General features: G+C 51.6%; 1 protein-coding gene across 2 annotated transcripts in view; it reads left to right on the top strand.

Moving 5' to 3' along the window:
- Positions 1 to 3,061: 3,061 nt before the first annotated feature.
- MOB3B (MOB kinase activator 3B) overlaps positions 3,062 to 15,318 on the top strand; it is a 160,512-nt gene continuing 148,255 nt past the window's right edge. For both annotated transcript variants that reach the window (XM_045022309.1, XM_045022308.1), the window contains exon 1: positions 3,062 to 3,158. The gene's annotated coding sequence lies outside the window, so the exon portion shown is untranslated. The remainder of the gene's footprint in view (positions 3,159 to 15,318) is intronic.

Genomic DNA, 15,318 nt, shown 5'->3' with positions numbered 1-15,318 from the left:
AAGTGGTCATGGATTGAAGTTGGAGACGAACTGTGTCTATAGCCTGTGTTCTCTGGGCTCCGGTTTGATACCAAAAATAATGTATTGATATCAGTTTCTTTATAGTTTAATGACCATGAAGTACAAAGCAGACAATGTTGTGTTCAAAGGCTCCATCTGCTCTAGCAAATTTTCAGATCATAACATAGTTTTCAAGATTGTTTCTATCTATCTATCTAACCTGACGCATTTTTAGATCATCCTTCATTGTTGTGTCTAGGTGACAAGGGTTCTTGAACTGGCTTTGGATAACATGGGTAATATGCAAGTGCCTGAGTAGGTGGTTCAATTTTTTTTTATAATGATTGTTGAAAACCACTCTAGGATCTGAGTTTTGTAATGCTGTATTTTGGGCGAGCCAATATACAGGTGACTTCTGGCATGGGTGTATCCCAATAATTCCTTAAACCTTTGTCTGTCTTCAAATACCTGAGGAAATAGTTTTCTCAAAAACAAAACAACTCTAGTAAACTCTTAGTTTGTAACTTTTGTGCATGCATGATTTCTATTGTATTGATTAACGAACTTGATCCTGCAACTTGCTGCATGCACACCTATTGGCTTTAGTGGCAGTTTTGCACATGGAGAGATGGCACCTTGTATGAACTCAGAATATAATAACCAGAGTAAAAGAAGGTGCTGATTGAATCAAGAGATTGATGTTGAGATACACAGCCTCTATAGCTAAAATTTTCAAAGGTGCCTAAATTAGTGGTTTAAACCAGGATAATGCTGGTGGAGATTGGAAGTTTTTACCATGAACATCTGTTTGTACACCTACAGGATAGCAATTAATGGTCTCAGCACAGTTTCTAATGGACCAGTGTCCCAGTACTAAAATTACAATAACCATTAGTTCTATTGATGGTTGCTTTAGCAGGGAAACCAAAGCCTATATGGCGATCTCTCTCTCAGTAGTGATTTCTCCCAAGTGGGGAAATGAAGTGCCCCAGAGGAACAGTTAGGGATGCTTGCCTGCTCCTGCCTGTGCTGTATATGTTCTGTGCATAAATAAAGCATTTCCAATGGCAGTCACTCTAACACCTTCCAGAGCTGGTTGAAGAGTGTTTTTGACCAAAAAAAAAAAAAAAGTCTTTTTTTGAAAGCCATTTTCTATACAGTATGGAATTTTCCAGGTTTTTGTTTCCAACAAAATGATTTGAAATGAAACACTTGTTTTAATTTGAGTCAAATAGAACTGAAATAAGATTTATAGGAATAAGCTAGTGTGGTTGGAACACTTTTATACTGGTATAAAAGCATCCACAGTAGAGGAGGTTGATCTAATATGGTTAAAATAGTACAATTTGTGCGTGTAAGCGAGCCCAAAGCTTGGTCTCTGTAAAGGGCTGCTGTCAAAGACTTTCAGGGTTAGAGGTTTTCTGCTGCCTATTACATCTCTACAGTTTCCAAGAAGTCATGTGTTTGCTACCTAAGCTACCCCCTGCAGATAACTTTCTTAGTAAGCCTTGTTAATTAATATAAAGGTTTAAAAAAAATCTGACCTTGCTTATATTGCAGCTGAGTGGTGGGATACCAAGTAGAAAATGTTTTGTTCCATGTCAAAAGTCCTTTCCTGCATGCCCCAGTGTGGGTGGTTCTTTGTGCTATGAGGAAGGCGCGCGGGAGAGTAAAAATGAAACAAGTTGTAAAAGAAACCTGATAGGCCGTAAACTCTAGATTAATGAAATTATTGTGGAAAGGAGAAAGACTCAGTTGGTCAGCAACCAGGTATTGGGATGATCACAGATGCCTGTGTGGTTAGGAGCGCAAGTAAGGGGGAGCTGTGTGTGCAAAATAGCCAGCCTTGCGGTTGAGATTACTGAGGTCTCACCCTGGTCAAGGAGGATCAATCCTCCTCCCTGTAAATCTCTGGCTCTAGAAGGACTAGGGGCTGTGGTGATCTGGAGCCGGTTCCCAAGAACCGGTTGCTAAAATTAGACCTCTGTGGAGAACCGGTTGTTAAAGGACCAGGGGGTGGGCAAAGAACTCTAGTCCACGGGCCGGACCATCCTGTTGCTCCCAGGATTCCCAGTTAGGGAGGCTGAGGCTCCCCCGGCCCTTTCCCCGCTTGCCCCCAGCTGCAGCGTGGCCAGTTGGCTGGGCAGCTCAGCTGAGCTCCAGAGTTGTCTTGCTGCCGCTTTTTGAGAGGCCCGGCAAGGTGTGTGTGTGGGGGGGGGGGGGTTCTGCTGCAAGCTCCAGGGCTGGCCAGAGGGGAGGGGGCAAGTGGGGCCCCTGGCCCCAGGAGGATGTCTCCCCCCAGCAGAGCTGCAGCATGGCCAGCAGCTGGGCAGCTCAGCTGAGCTCCTGAGTCGTCCTGCTGCTTTGAGCTGTGGGCAAGGGAAGGGGGGAAGGGGGCTGCAAGCTCTAGGGCTGCTGGGGGGGCAAGTGGGGCAATTTGCCCCAGGCCCTGCAGGGGCCCCCTGCCCCACGGGTATGTCTCCCCCCCGCTGAAATCAGAACTTTTTACAGGGAACCGGTTGTTAAGATTTTGGCAGCTCATCACTGACCAGGGGCGTATGTGAGAGGGAGTTGCCCTGTGCCTGGGTCCTCTTCTCCGAGGCTGTGATCTCCCCACTGATCCAGTGCTGCTAATTCAGGCTCGCTAGTGCGTGAGGTGCTCCCGTCGCTGCCTTGTGGGGTGTCTCCTTGCACCTTCCCTGCAGCAGCTGGCCTGGCTGGAGCCCTGCTTGGCGCGGGGGGGGTGTGACTCTCTCCCCACCCAGAGGTGTGTGTGCTGCTGGGTATAAGGGTGCTGCAGGCAGCGCCTCGCACCCCCCAATACAGCACATAGCGTCCGCTCTCAGCGCCCCCCTCATACCGCTTCTTCCAGCCGCGCCCCGGCCCCCCCCCCCGCCTCCTTTTCGCGCAGTCTGAGAACTTTGGCGACGGTGCCGGGGCTGCAGCGCCCCGCGGTGACCGCCAGGGGGTGTCTGCCCGTCCCAGGCGCCGCCGGTCCCGGGCGTGTGTGGCGCTCGCGGCTCGGTGCACGCGGGGCTTTCCCGGGGGCCGGCGCGGCGCGGCGCGTGGGCGGGAGCCGGGCTCTCTGCTCCGCTCCCTGCACCCCGGCAGGCAGGAGCCTTGGAGCGCGCGGAGGCAGCGGGGCTCAGGGCTGGAAGGTAACTCCCCCCCCCCCCCCGCGCGAATTGCTGGGCGGTAAATGGGGCAGAAGTTGACAAAAGAGGGGGGTGGGGGGTAGTTCTGCCCAGTGTGCAATGGGGTGTCCAGTCCCGGGGGCAGCTTGGCGGCTCCCAGTCCCTCTCCTCCTGCCTGACTTCCCTCCCGAAACGGCCCTGCTGCGTGATGGGCGAGAGGCGCTGGATCCAGCTGCGTGGCTGGTCCCGCGGGGCCGGACCTGAGGATGGGGTGGGCGATGCAAGCCGCGTGCTGCTGAAGCGTGGGCAGTAATGCACTGCCTGGCTTCTGGTCCTGCTGCCGGGGGGGTTAGTGTGCATGGGGGGGGAGTTTTTCTTGTGTGTAAAAGAGGAAAGTTAACGTGGAGATTTCGCTTGATTTCTTTAGCCCCACCCTGTATTTAAAGAGACCCCCCACCCCCCGACAGCTCCATTCCCACTAAATCCTGATTTTTCTTGGGGTGAGGGTGGGGGGTGACAAGGAAGGCTGCAGCCGCGGGGCAACAACTGTCAAACATCTGGATTCGCAGCCCCTCCCTTCGATGCAGCGAAAGAGAATTTTTTTTGTATCGCTTTGCTCGTTTCCTTTGATGTGTTTTCCTTTCTCTCCAGCAGCCCAAGCTAGCGAAACTATTAAACGGCAAATCTTTACCCTTATCCAAGCAAGTAGGGATCTGGGTGTCCTTTAAAGTCTCTGGCATTCGTAGTAAAAAAAAAGGGGGGGGGGAACCCACCAGAACAAAACAATGAATGGGCTTTTGTTTGCCTATTGTTTGAATCAGGGCCAGGCTGGGAGGCTGCGCTGGAGATTGGGAGCAAAAGGTTTGAAATAGCAAAAGAGAAATAACTAATTGGCTGTCCTTGGAACCAAGGCAGGTATAATAGTAAATTATACTGAGGGCGATAAGCCAGTGGCAAAGCGTGTTTTCCTGCTCCCTGGATGCCATGGGAGTTTTTCTTGCTGTGCTGCTCAGCAGGGCAGGTCTTTTGTGTTGGTGAAGGATCATGACTCCTTCCTTCAGCGCCTGTGGGGAGTTTGCTTGGCTTCCCTTAGGGGAAGTGGCTGCCACTTTACTGCTTTCAGGAGATTGGGGGTTGGGGAATCAACTGGGTACATGGCTCGTGTGGGTTTGATCGATGCCTCTGAAAGCGAATGAAGTTGAAAATAGAAACGGTCAACAAGTGTGTGCATCTGATCCTGTTGTTCCAGCCATGTGCAAAAAGGGGAGTGTCTGGTTCCACTCCAGGGGAGGATTTACAGGAAGACACAGTGGAATAAGAGAGCCAGGAGGAGGATAGCTAGCAAAGTGATCAGGTTTTTCCCCCCTCCGTGCTTAACACTGGTTGGTGGTTTTCTCCCAGCCCTCTCTCCATGGATTGCTCTGAAATTGCAAGGCGGGAGTCTCAAATGAGTGAGCTCCTATTGTAGCTGCTCTGATGCTTTTGTGCTGACACTGAGAGGAAGGGAGTCCCAGAGCCAAAGCCTGGGGATTTGTGACCTACTTGTCACCCCTCCTTGGAAGCTTTCAGGCACAACTCCTTACATCTTGAAGTTGCACAATACTTACTACCAGGGCTGAGTTTACTGCTTCAGCTTAGTCCAGATAGCCTGCCAAGTCTTACTCATTTGGAGACAGACTCCTTCTCCGAGTGGTGTTTTAAATGCTCTCTCTCTCAAGAAGAAAGATTTTTACTGAGTGATGGAATGAGGGATTTAAAATCTTCCTTATGAATCTTAGTGTGACGAGCCAGATGCGCAGGCTTTTTGGAGTCTGGATCACTAGCTGAGAGAGGAATAATCAGCATTTAATCCTGAATTCTATGGCCCAGTGCAGAGAGCAGGTTCAATCATCAGTTTTGATTAGGAACTTTTCCGGTTGGTTTATAATCAGATAATGATTGTTTGTATTCGGGTAGCACCCAAGATCAAGGCTCCATTGTGAAAAGCACTGTACAATCATTTCAATTTCTCAGTTTTTTTCATAATTCACAAATGCTTCTTAAGTTGGTTCTTGAATTTTAAGATAATTTTACCCACTTTTAAATGACACTTGAACAAAGGTGCTGCTGTTCCTGTTCACTGCTCTGGTAATAACTAAGCCTGTAGTAGCGTCTATTAGCATTAATAGAGCCCCAGGCACAGAGAGACTGACGTGAGACTGCCGGTGTAGATGCTGTGCAGTGCAAGGAGCCAGCAGAGCCTAGAAGGGACCAGAGCTAGGAGGGGAGAGGGATAGGACAGCTGCCATGCGACAAGCAGCCTCTGCTGGCATGGCTCCTGAGAAGTCCTGACTGCAGTTCATCCCTGGTGACCACCTGCCATCCTCTGAGTGGAGCATAAAGAATCAGCTGGTGCTGGGAAGTGTTCTTTACACTTGGGTGCACAAAGTGGGTCATTTTAGCCCAGGATTATGAAAGCAGGCCAAGGGTAGCAATAAACAGCATGTTTCAAATAGTTCTAAAATACATCTCTAACCTAGTCACACCTTGGTAAAAATCACCAGCATAATTATAGCGCGGGGCAGAACTCGGCCTCTTGGTAGCAGAGGACTTTAATCTAACAGACAAAGGAAGAACAGGATCCAGTGGCTAGAAACTGAAATTCAGACTAGGAATAAGGTGCACGTTTTTAACAGGGGGGTAATTAACTATTGGAATAATTTACTTAGAGAGGTAGTGGATTCTTCATCACCTAAAAGTTTTAAAATGAGGACTGGATGCCTTTCTAAAAGATTTGCTCGAGCTCATCCACAAGTTATTGGTCTTAATGCCGGAATCAGTGAGTGAAATTCTACGGACTGGTTAAAGTAGGAGGTTAGATTAGCTGGTCATAATGGTCCCCTCTTGCCTTAAAAGATGTCCCTCTCTACTGTAATAAGTTTTTTTTTAAAAAGTAAAACCTTTTATTAACTTGTTTTGTTGTGTTCACAAACAAGTGAAGGTAGGCAAGTCCTAATGAGGTCTGTGACATATCGGCATGAATATAAGCAGATATAAGGGTAGCGCAAACACTAAATACTGAGAAAGTTGCAGTCCATTTGCGCCATCTCATGCAATACCTGGATCACTTTGAAATAACAAAAGAATTAAATTAATGTTTGTCATTATTGACCTGATACAGAATGGTCTAAATGTTAATAGTGAATAATCCAGATGTATACCTTTTCCTCACAAAAATACCTTGTTGTATTCTTTCTTTCTGTCTTTCTGATCCAATAATCCAGCAAAACACACTGGCAATATCATTGTTAAAGAGATACTGTCATCGAAAATGCGGTCAGTTTTTGAGGGAAAAAAAAGAGTTAAAAGATGTTTAAGCTGCTGGAATCACCTGACCAATTGTGGTTTTGCATTCAAAAGTTCCCTTTTCTTTTTTTAAATAAATGTCCTCCTTTTCATGTTGCTAGGTGGAAAAAGCCACACAAGCAACAAGGGGACATGACTGATGGAGGAATAAATGAAATGGTCAACACTCACAGCTGTCAAATACACAAAGGAAACAAACCCCTTAATAAAGAGAAATATTTTTGTGTCTCTGATTATGTTCATGTTTAGATGTTGTTTTTAACAGTAGCATTAAACACTTTTACTAGTATATGTGATATTTAAGTTGAAAGTGCTGCTTTAAAAATAAAAGTTGAAGAGTTACATTGTGTAACCTCAAATAAGAGATCCTCACACACTCCACTATCTCAGGCAATTAAACCCTCTCCATAGGAATGGACAGCTGCCTGTAAAGCCCCTATTGCGGATGAACTCTGAGTTTCAGAGAGGAGATCTTTAACATGGGTCTTGTAAAAAAACAATAGCGTAGACCTTATAACTCGAGGTAGCCAACATGTTTGTAAAGGCAGAAGTGGACATTTCACAAACATTTGTTCCAGGACACGTCTGCCTTTATGAACTCATAGTTGTTCTTCGAGTGATTGCTCCTATGCATTCCAGTTAGGTGTGCGCGCCGCGCGTGCACGGCTCTCCGGAACATTTTTCCCTAGCAACTTCGGCGGGCCGGCTGGGCGCCCCATGGAGTGGCGCCGCTATGGCGCCGAATATATACCCCAGCCGGCCCGTCCGCTCCTCAGTTCCTTCTTACCGCCCATGACGGCCAGTTGGAACAGTGGAGTGCTCTCTTACCTCCACAGCCCTAGCGTTTCTCCATCTCTTCAGTGTATATAGTTGGTTAACTTAGTTTAGTTGTTAGATTAGTTGAATAAGTTTAGTAGTTATAGTATAGTAAGGGAATTAGAGGGGTTAGCCCCTCTTCTTCCACAACCGGTGCGGGCTCATGCCCAAGGCACCGGGGTTTAAGCCCTGCGCAGCTTGCCAGCGGCACATGCCCATTGGCGACCCGCACGACTCCTGCCTGCGCTGCCTCGGGGAATCTCACAGGACAGATAAGTGCCCGATTTGCACAGCGTTTAAGCCGCGCACGAGAAAGGAGCGAGACTCTCGCCTCAAACAGCTCCTTACGGAGTCGGCACTTCAGCCTCCCGCTCCGTCCCCGGCGGCACCGAAACCGTCCTCGGCGCGCAGCACAACAGCAGCACCGAGCCGCCCCGGTACCGACGCAGCTAAAGAGTCGCAGACGGCACCGAAGTCCCGGCACCATTCCCTCTCTCCACCGAGGAAGCGGAAGACGGCGCACTCGGCTCCTAAGCCTCCAGCTTCGGGACAGCTTTCCCAGCCATCACCGGCACCTCCGGCATCGGCTGTGGTAGTGCACAAGCCGTGCACGGTTCCGTTGACTCCGGCACCTCAAGAGCCGTCGAGTCTGGTACCTCCCTGCTCCCCGGTGCCGACCGCGGTCGAGCTGCATCTCCCGTCCACGCCTGAGACATTCGCGACAGCGAGAGAGCTTATTGAGCTCACAGAGGCACCGAGCCCCCGGCACCGCCGGTGCGGGCTGTTCAGTCGGTGGGCAAGCCGGCAATGATGCGGCCCCCGACCCCCGACAGACGGGATGGACGGCGCTCCAAGTCTCGGACCCGGTACCGATCTAGGAAACGGTCGCCGTCACGCCGATCCCGATCCCGGCACCGATCTCCGTCTCGGTACCGCTCCCCGTCTCGGCACCGGTCGCAGTCCCGGTACCGCTGAGTATCGCGGTACTGGTCACACTCCCAGCGACGCTCACGGTCCCGGTCACCGGACCGACGGTACCATCAGAGGTCCGGCTCCCGGTACCGATCTCGACACCGTGACTCCCGAAGCCGCTCCCGTCACCGCCGATCGAGGTCGCGGTCAGGCTCCCGGTACCGAGGTAGTCGACGGTCCCGATCTCCATCCTGGCACCGTGACGGCCGGCACCGATCCTCGGCACCGTCCGGGGACAAGCTGCCTCCTTCCACGGCGCACTCCATCAGCGCCTCTGCCCCCCCGTGGCCTTCGCGTCAGCCATCCGTCGCCTCCCAGGCGGGCAGCGGGACAGATCTCCGGGCTGCCACCCAGAGCCAGGACCTTGGACCACAGCAGTGGGGTTTTTGGGTCCCCTGGGCCTACCATGAGCCCCAAGGGCTCCCTTTCCCCCCGCGCCCAGCGGGTGCTGAACGCAGGGTGCCAGAAGCCATGGTGAGCAGGCCTCCCCCAACACCACCGGGGGAGGCCCTGTCGCCGTCAGGTCCCGCAGTGCATCCGGGGCACAATACAGCTTCCCAAGCCCCAGAGCAACCACCGGCAGATGTGGTGGTACAGACTCTTTTCTCCTCTTCCTCACCGGATGAGGCGGTGGCGGGTGCCGCTACGGCAACCCTCCCCCGATTGACCTGCGGGCCCACCAGGACCATCTTCGCAGGGTGGCGAAAGCTATTGACCTCCCGGTGGCGGAGGTCCCGGAAGACGAAGACCCGGTGACCAACGTCATCGGAGCCGAGGCTCCGATGCGGGTGGCCCTCCTGTTTATTAAGACAATACAGAAAAATGCCACTACCATCTGGCAGTCGCCGGCGTCCGTCCCTCCTACTGCAAGGGGTGTTGAACGAAAATACTCGGTCCCCCCCACGGGGTACGAGTATTTGTACACCCACCCCGCTCCAGACTCACTCGTCGTGCAGTCTGTTAACGACCGTGAGAGGCACGGACAGCCAGCCCCGGCGCCAAAGTCCAAGGACGACAGGCGCATGGACCTGTTGGGCCGCAAGGTGTATTCGGCGGGGGGTCTCCAGCTGCGGATTGCAAACCAGTTGGCCCTCCTAGCTCGTTACACCTTTGACATTTTCGTGTCCCTCACTAAGTTTTTGGAGCTGATCCCGACGGCTTCCCGACAAGAGAAAAAGCCTCCCGGTCCTCCATCCAGGCTGCTCTGGATTCGGCGGACTCAGGGGCCAGGACTTTGGCCTCTGGAGTGACTATGCGGCGCATCTCCTGGCTGCAGTCCTCCACCTTGCCGCCAGAAGTGCAGTATACCCTACAGGACCTCCCCTATGAGACTCACGGTCTGTTCTCGGAGAAAACGGACTCCAGGATACAGACCCTCAAGGACGGTCGTATAGCTATCCGCACTCTGGGTATGCACACACCAGCTACCCAGAGGCGCTCTTTCCGGCAGCAACAACCCTACCGGCCTTTTACCCAGGCCAGGTCAAGGCCCTATAATAGTTGGCGGAATGGTCTAAACCGCCCTAGACCTTCCGGCAGCAGGCGCAACCAGTCCCAGGCGTCGTCCAAGGCCCCGTAAGGGCCCAAACAACAGTTTTGATGGGACGCCCGAGGGACGGCCCATCAGACTCTTTCCAGGATCCAACCCCTTTGTTTTGCAACTGCCTTTCCCGCTTCCTCCCGGCGTGGTCCCAAATAACATCGGACAGCTGGGTACTTCGTACTATCCAGTATGGTTACCGCCTTCAGTTTATTTCGCCCCCTCCTTCCCGCCCACCTTCCCCGTCCCTCTTCAGGGACCCCTCTCACGAGCAATGCCTCTTACAAGAGGTCGAGACGCTGTTGAATTTGGGTGCCATAGAGGAGGTGCCGCACGACAGGAGGGGCAGGGGATTCTATTCCCGTTATTTCCTCATCCCCAAGGCGAAAGGAGGTCTCAGACCCATACTGGACCTCCGGGAGCTCAACAAGTACATGGTCAAGCTCAAATTTCGTATGGTAACCCTGGGGACCATCATTCCCTCCCTGGATCCGGGAGACTGGTTTGCCGCCCTCGATATGAAGGACGCGTACTTCCATATCGCGATCTACCCTCCCCATCGACGCTATCTACGTTTCATGGTCAACAGTGCGCACTACCAGTTTGCGGTACTACCCTTCGGCCTATCCACCGCGCCAGGGTCTTCACCAAGTGCATGGCGGTAGTTGCTGCAGACCTCCGCCGTCGTCGAGTTCACGTCTACCCGTATCTCGACGACTGGCTGGTTTGCGGGCCATCCCAACAATTGGTAACAGACCAAATTTCCGAAATACTATCCCTCTCTCGGGTACTGGGCCTTCTCGTCAATGCCGAGAAGTCCTCACTGACTCCATCGCAGAGAGTGGAATTTATCGGAGCGGTCCTCGACTCCACGGTGGCCAGGGCCTGCCTCCCTCGAACTCGGCACCAGACGATGGTCTCCATCATCCGAGACCTGCACGCTTTTCCCACTACGACAGTTCGATCCTGCCTACGCCTCCTGGGCCACATGGCGTCGTGCACGTTTGTCACCGCCTACGCGAGGCTGCGCCTTCGCCCATTTCAATCCTGGCTGGCGTCAGTGTACCGCCCGCACCGCGACTCCATAGACAGGGTAGTCACGGTCACGAAGCCTACCCTCGCTTCGCTCAGCTGGTGGCTGGACCCAGAGGTCGTGTGTGCAGGAGTCCCGTTCCGCCCTCCTCGTCCATCCGTGACGCTGACCACGGATGCCTCGGCGCTGGGATGGGGGGCCCACCTGGGCGACCTCCACACCCAGGGTCTCTGGTCGCCCCAAGAGCTCTCCCTCCACATCAACGTCCGGGAGCTGCGGGCAATTCGCTTGGCGTGCCACACCTTCCACGCCCGTCTGCAAGGCCAATGCGTAGCGGTGTTCACGGACAACACGACGGCGATGTTCTATGTGAACAAGCAGGGCGGAGCCCGCTCCTCCCCGCTCTGCAAGGAAGCGATGCTCCTGTGGGACTTCTGCGTGACCCACTCAATTCACCTGGAAGCGTCCTTTCTTCCGGGAGTGCAGAACACGCTGGCCGACCATCTCAGCAGGTCGTTCCTCTCCCACGAGTGGTCTCTCCATCCGGATGTGGCGCACACAATTTTCCGGAGGTGGGGGTTTCCCCAGATACACCTGTTTGCCTCCAAGGAGAACAGGAAGTGCCACCTGTTTTGCTCGTACCAGGGTCGCTCGCCAGGCTCCCTGTTGGACGCATTCCTTTACTCCTGGACGGATCACCTCCTCTATGCCTTCCCTCCGTTCCCGCTCGTGCACCGAGTGCTACTGAAGCTTCGGAGGGACAGAGCCCACGTCATACTCGTAGCTCCGGCCTGGCCGAGGCAGCACTGGTACACCCTGCTGCTCGAGCTCTCCGTTCGGGATCCCATCCCCCTCCCGTTATGGCTGGACCTCATCACGCAGGACTTCGGCAGACTCCGCCATCCAAACCTGCAGTCCCTCCATCTTACAGCTTGGTACCTGCATGGTTGACCCACGCAGAGAGGGACTGTTCGGCGGCAGTACAGCAAGTCCTACTTGAAAGCAGAAAGCCTTCCACTCGCTCCACCTACCTTGCGAAATGGAAGCGGTTCGCGCTCTGGTGTGATCAACGAGGACTCAATCCCTTCGTAATCCCTGTCCCTACCATCCTGGACTACCTCTGGTACCTTAAGGAGCAAGGTCTTGCGGTCTCCTCCTTGAGGGTACACCTGGCAGCAGTGTACGCCTTTCGTCCATCTATGGGAGGTCGGTCCATCTTCTCCAACCAGATGGTTTCCCGCTTCCTTAAAGGCCTGGACCACTTGTACCTGCCAGTGCGGCATCCTGCCCCGACCTGGGATTTGAACCTCGTTCTGGCCAAGCTTATGGGACCGCCCTTCGAGCCTCTTGCCACGTGCTCTCTGCTCTACCTCTCCTGGAAGACAGCCTTCCTCGTCGCAATTACATCAGCGAGACGAGTCTCTGAGCTCCGTGCTCTAACGGTTGGTCCACCATACACCGTCTTCCACGGAGACAAGGTACAGCTTCGACCACACCCGGCCTTCCTCCCAAAGGTGGTGTCGGCGTTCCACCTCAACCAGGAGATCTTCCTCCCAGTCTTCTTCCCGAAGCCGCACGCCTCCCCTCGGGAGCAACAGCTTCACATCCTGGACGTCCGCAGGGCCCTTGCCTTTTACATCGAGCGGATGAAACCCTTCCGGCGTTCGACCCAGCTGTTTGTAGCAGTCGCCGACCGCATGAAGGGCGAGCCGGTCTCCTCGCAGCGGATTTCCTCCTGGGTAACAGCATGTATTCGGACGTGCTACGAGCTTGCTCGCGTGCCACCATGCCGCCTCACTGGTCACTCGACGAGAGCGCACGCCTCTTCGGCCGCCTTCCTGGCCCATGTCCCCATCCAGGACATCTGTAGAGCGGCCACCTGGTCTTCTGTCCACACCTTCGCCTCCCACTACGCGTTGGTGCAGCAATCCAGAGACGATGCAGCCTTCGGCTCAGCAGTCTTACACTCTGCCACATCTCACTCCGACCCCACCGCCTAGGTAAGGCTTGGGAATCACCCAATTGGAATGCATAGGAGCAATCACTCGAAGAAGAAAAGACGGTTACTCACCTTAGTAACTGTTGTTCTTCGAGATGTGTTGCTCCTATCCATTCCAGACCCGCCCTCCTTCCCCACTGTCGGAGTAGCCGGCAAGAAGGTACTGAGGAGCGGACGGGCCGGCTGGGGTATATATTCGGCGCCATAGCGGCGCCACTCCAGGGGGCGCCCAGCCGGCCTGCCGGAGTTGCTAGGGTAAAAATGTTCCGGAGAGCCGTGCACGCGCGGCACGCACACCTAACTGGAATGGATAGGAGCAACACATCTCGAAGAAGAACAACAGTTACTACGGTGAGTAACCGTCTTTTACCTCAAGACACCTGACAATCCATTAACTCAACAGGAACAACCTCTAGTGTTGCTAAACTCTTAGTTCTTGTGCCAATGTAAACCTAACTTGGCTTCTGAGTCTCATTGCCAGAATGAGAGCTATATCTTGCGTACAGTGACCCAACCAAGACAAGTCACACTTGGAGAGAAAACAGACTAGCAGGCAGAGCTGCTTTAAATCTCACAGAAGTATTTCTCCAAAATAGTAAATCTAATCTAACAGACTCTAACAACAGTCTGTGGTCTCAGTGCTGCAGTCCATGCGCAGCCAACGTACCCATTGATTCAGTGAGGGTTCTGCCTAAGTAAATTCGGCAGGGTTGTACCCTGCAGTTTCTACAAAGTCCTTTGCCTATTGCCTTCTTTTCTGAGGCAAAAATACAGATGTCCTGCATAGTCTAAGTATAGATATAAGTCCAGCATAAAGTCTAAGCATTTGAATATGAGTCCAGCATAAAGTCTAAGCACAGAGGTTTAGATATGTCCAGCATATATCTAAATATATAGATATGACCTGCATATATCTTGTATGGTACAATGCACATGGGGAAACCTCAGGCACAGTTCAGTAAGGTACTTAAGCATGTGCTTATTTTTAAGCACATGAATAGTCTCATCGGATTGCTCGTGTGCTTAAGTACTTTGCTGTTTTAAGGCTATAGAGCTGTTTAACAGTAGTCAATTTTTTTTCTTTTTAATTAATCATTTTAATCTGGAAAGGTTTTAATCTGCAGTGCATGTAATACTGAATTTGCCTTTGATCTTGCTGCTTTTAAGATGTGGTTCCTCGCTGCCATTCTGTCACACCTAGGCAGGCATAATCCTGTGCACAGAAGTGACACCCATCTTAATAGGCATTCTCTATCCAGAATTAAAGATTGAAATATTTTTTTTCAAAGCAGTGCATGTTTTTCATTAAGAGGAAGGGAAGATGAGTGACTAAACCCCTGCACTGCTTTGAAAATCTCCACAACTCTGCACAGGTGTGAAATAATAACAGCACTTCTGAACCTGACTGGCAGAAGATTTTAGATTTTTTCCCCTCCAGATTCTGTAAATTCATGGAAACTTTTAATTTTGTCCTGATTTTAATTTTCTTTTAGAACTGCATATTTAGAGATCTTTTGTTTTATAGTCAGAGGGGAAAAAATTGAGCAGATCTAAAAGCCATGTAGTCCTTACTTGAATACTGTGGATGGGCTCTGAGGTCTCTTGAATGGCGAATAAGCTGACGGATGTTTGAAGACTATTGTTTGTTCTATGTAAGAAAAAAGGGGAGGGTGGGAGAGATTTGATTAGATTAGTGCCAATGTATGAACTGTTTAAAACTGCCATTGTCTTTATTTGTAAACTTGACAATATAAATAAAAACTTCCTTCTTAGGTGTTCTGTATTGGTGTAAACCAAAAATCCGTACCAATTGTTGAATGTGCCATAGTAAATAGGGAGAAAACAACCCTAGAGATTACAGTGACAGGTGCATTTGAAAGTAGATGATCGTAGCTGGAAACTAACCTTCTAGGTCAAAACCTCTGCTAGCCAATGCTCTTGAGCTTTTCTTAGCCCTGGTCTACACTGGGGGTGGGGGTGGGAAGGAGGGATCGATCTACGTTATGCAACTTCAGCTACATGAATAACATAGCTGAAGTCGATGTACTTAGATCGACTTACCGTGGTGTCTTCACCGCAGTGAGTCGACTGCTGCCGCTCCCCTGTCGACTCTGCTTGCGCCTCTCGCAGCGCTGGAGTACAGGAGTTGACGGGAGAGCGCTCGGGGGTTGATTTATCATGTCTAGACTAGACACGATAAATCGGTCCCTGCTGGATCAATCGCTACCCACCAATCCAGTGGGCAGTGAAGATATACCCTTAATTTGTATATGTTGTGCCCTTTTTAATCAATCAATTTAAGAAATTCTGGTACAGTGTCAGATCTTCTTATGTGACCTAGCTAAGATCTTGGTAACCCATAGCAGAACTTTAGGAACGTGTATTGTCTTCTTGACTCAGGCATGTGTGCCCCTGAGACTTCTTTTTTTATTAATGAAGAAATCCCTATATTTCTGAAAAGACCAAAATCAATGTAATG

The sequence above is a fragment of the Mauremys mutica genome, chromosome 6 (assembly GCF_020497125.1).
Source record: "Mauremys mutica isolate MM-2020 ecotype Southern chromosome 6, ASM2049712v1, whole genome shotgun sequence".
NCBI lineage: Eukaryota > Metazoa > Chordata > Testudines > Geoemydidae > Mauremys > Mauremys mutica.
This window is presented reverse-complemented; position numbering and strand designations above follow the sequence as displayed.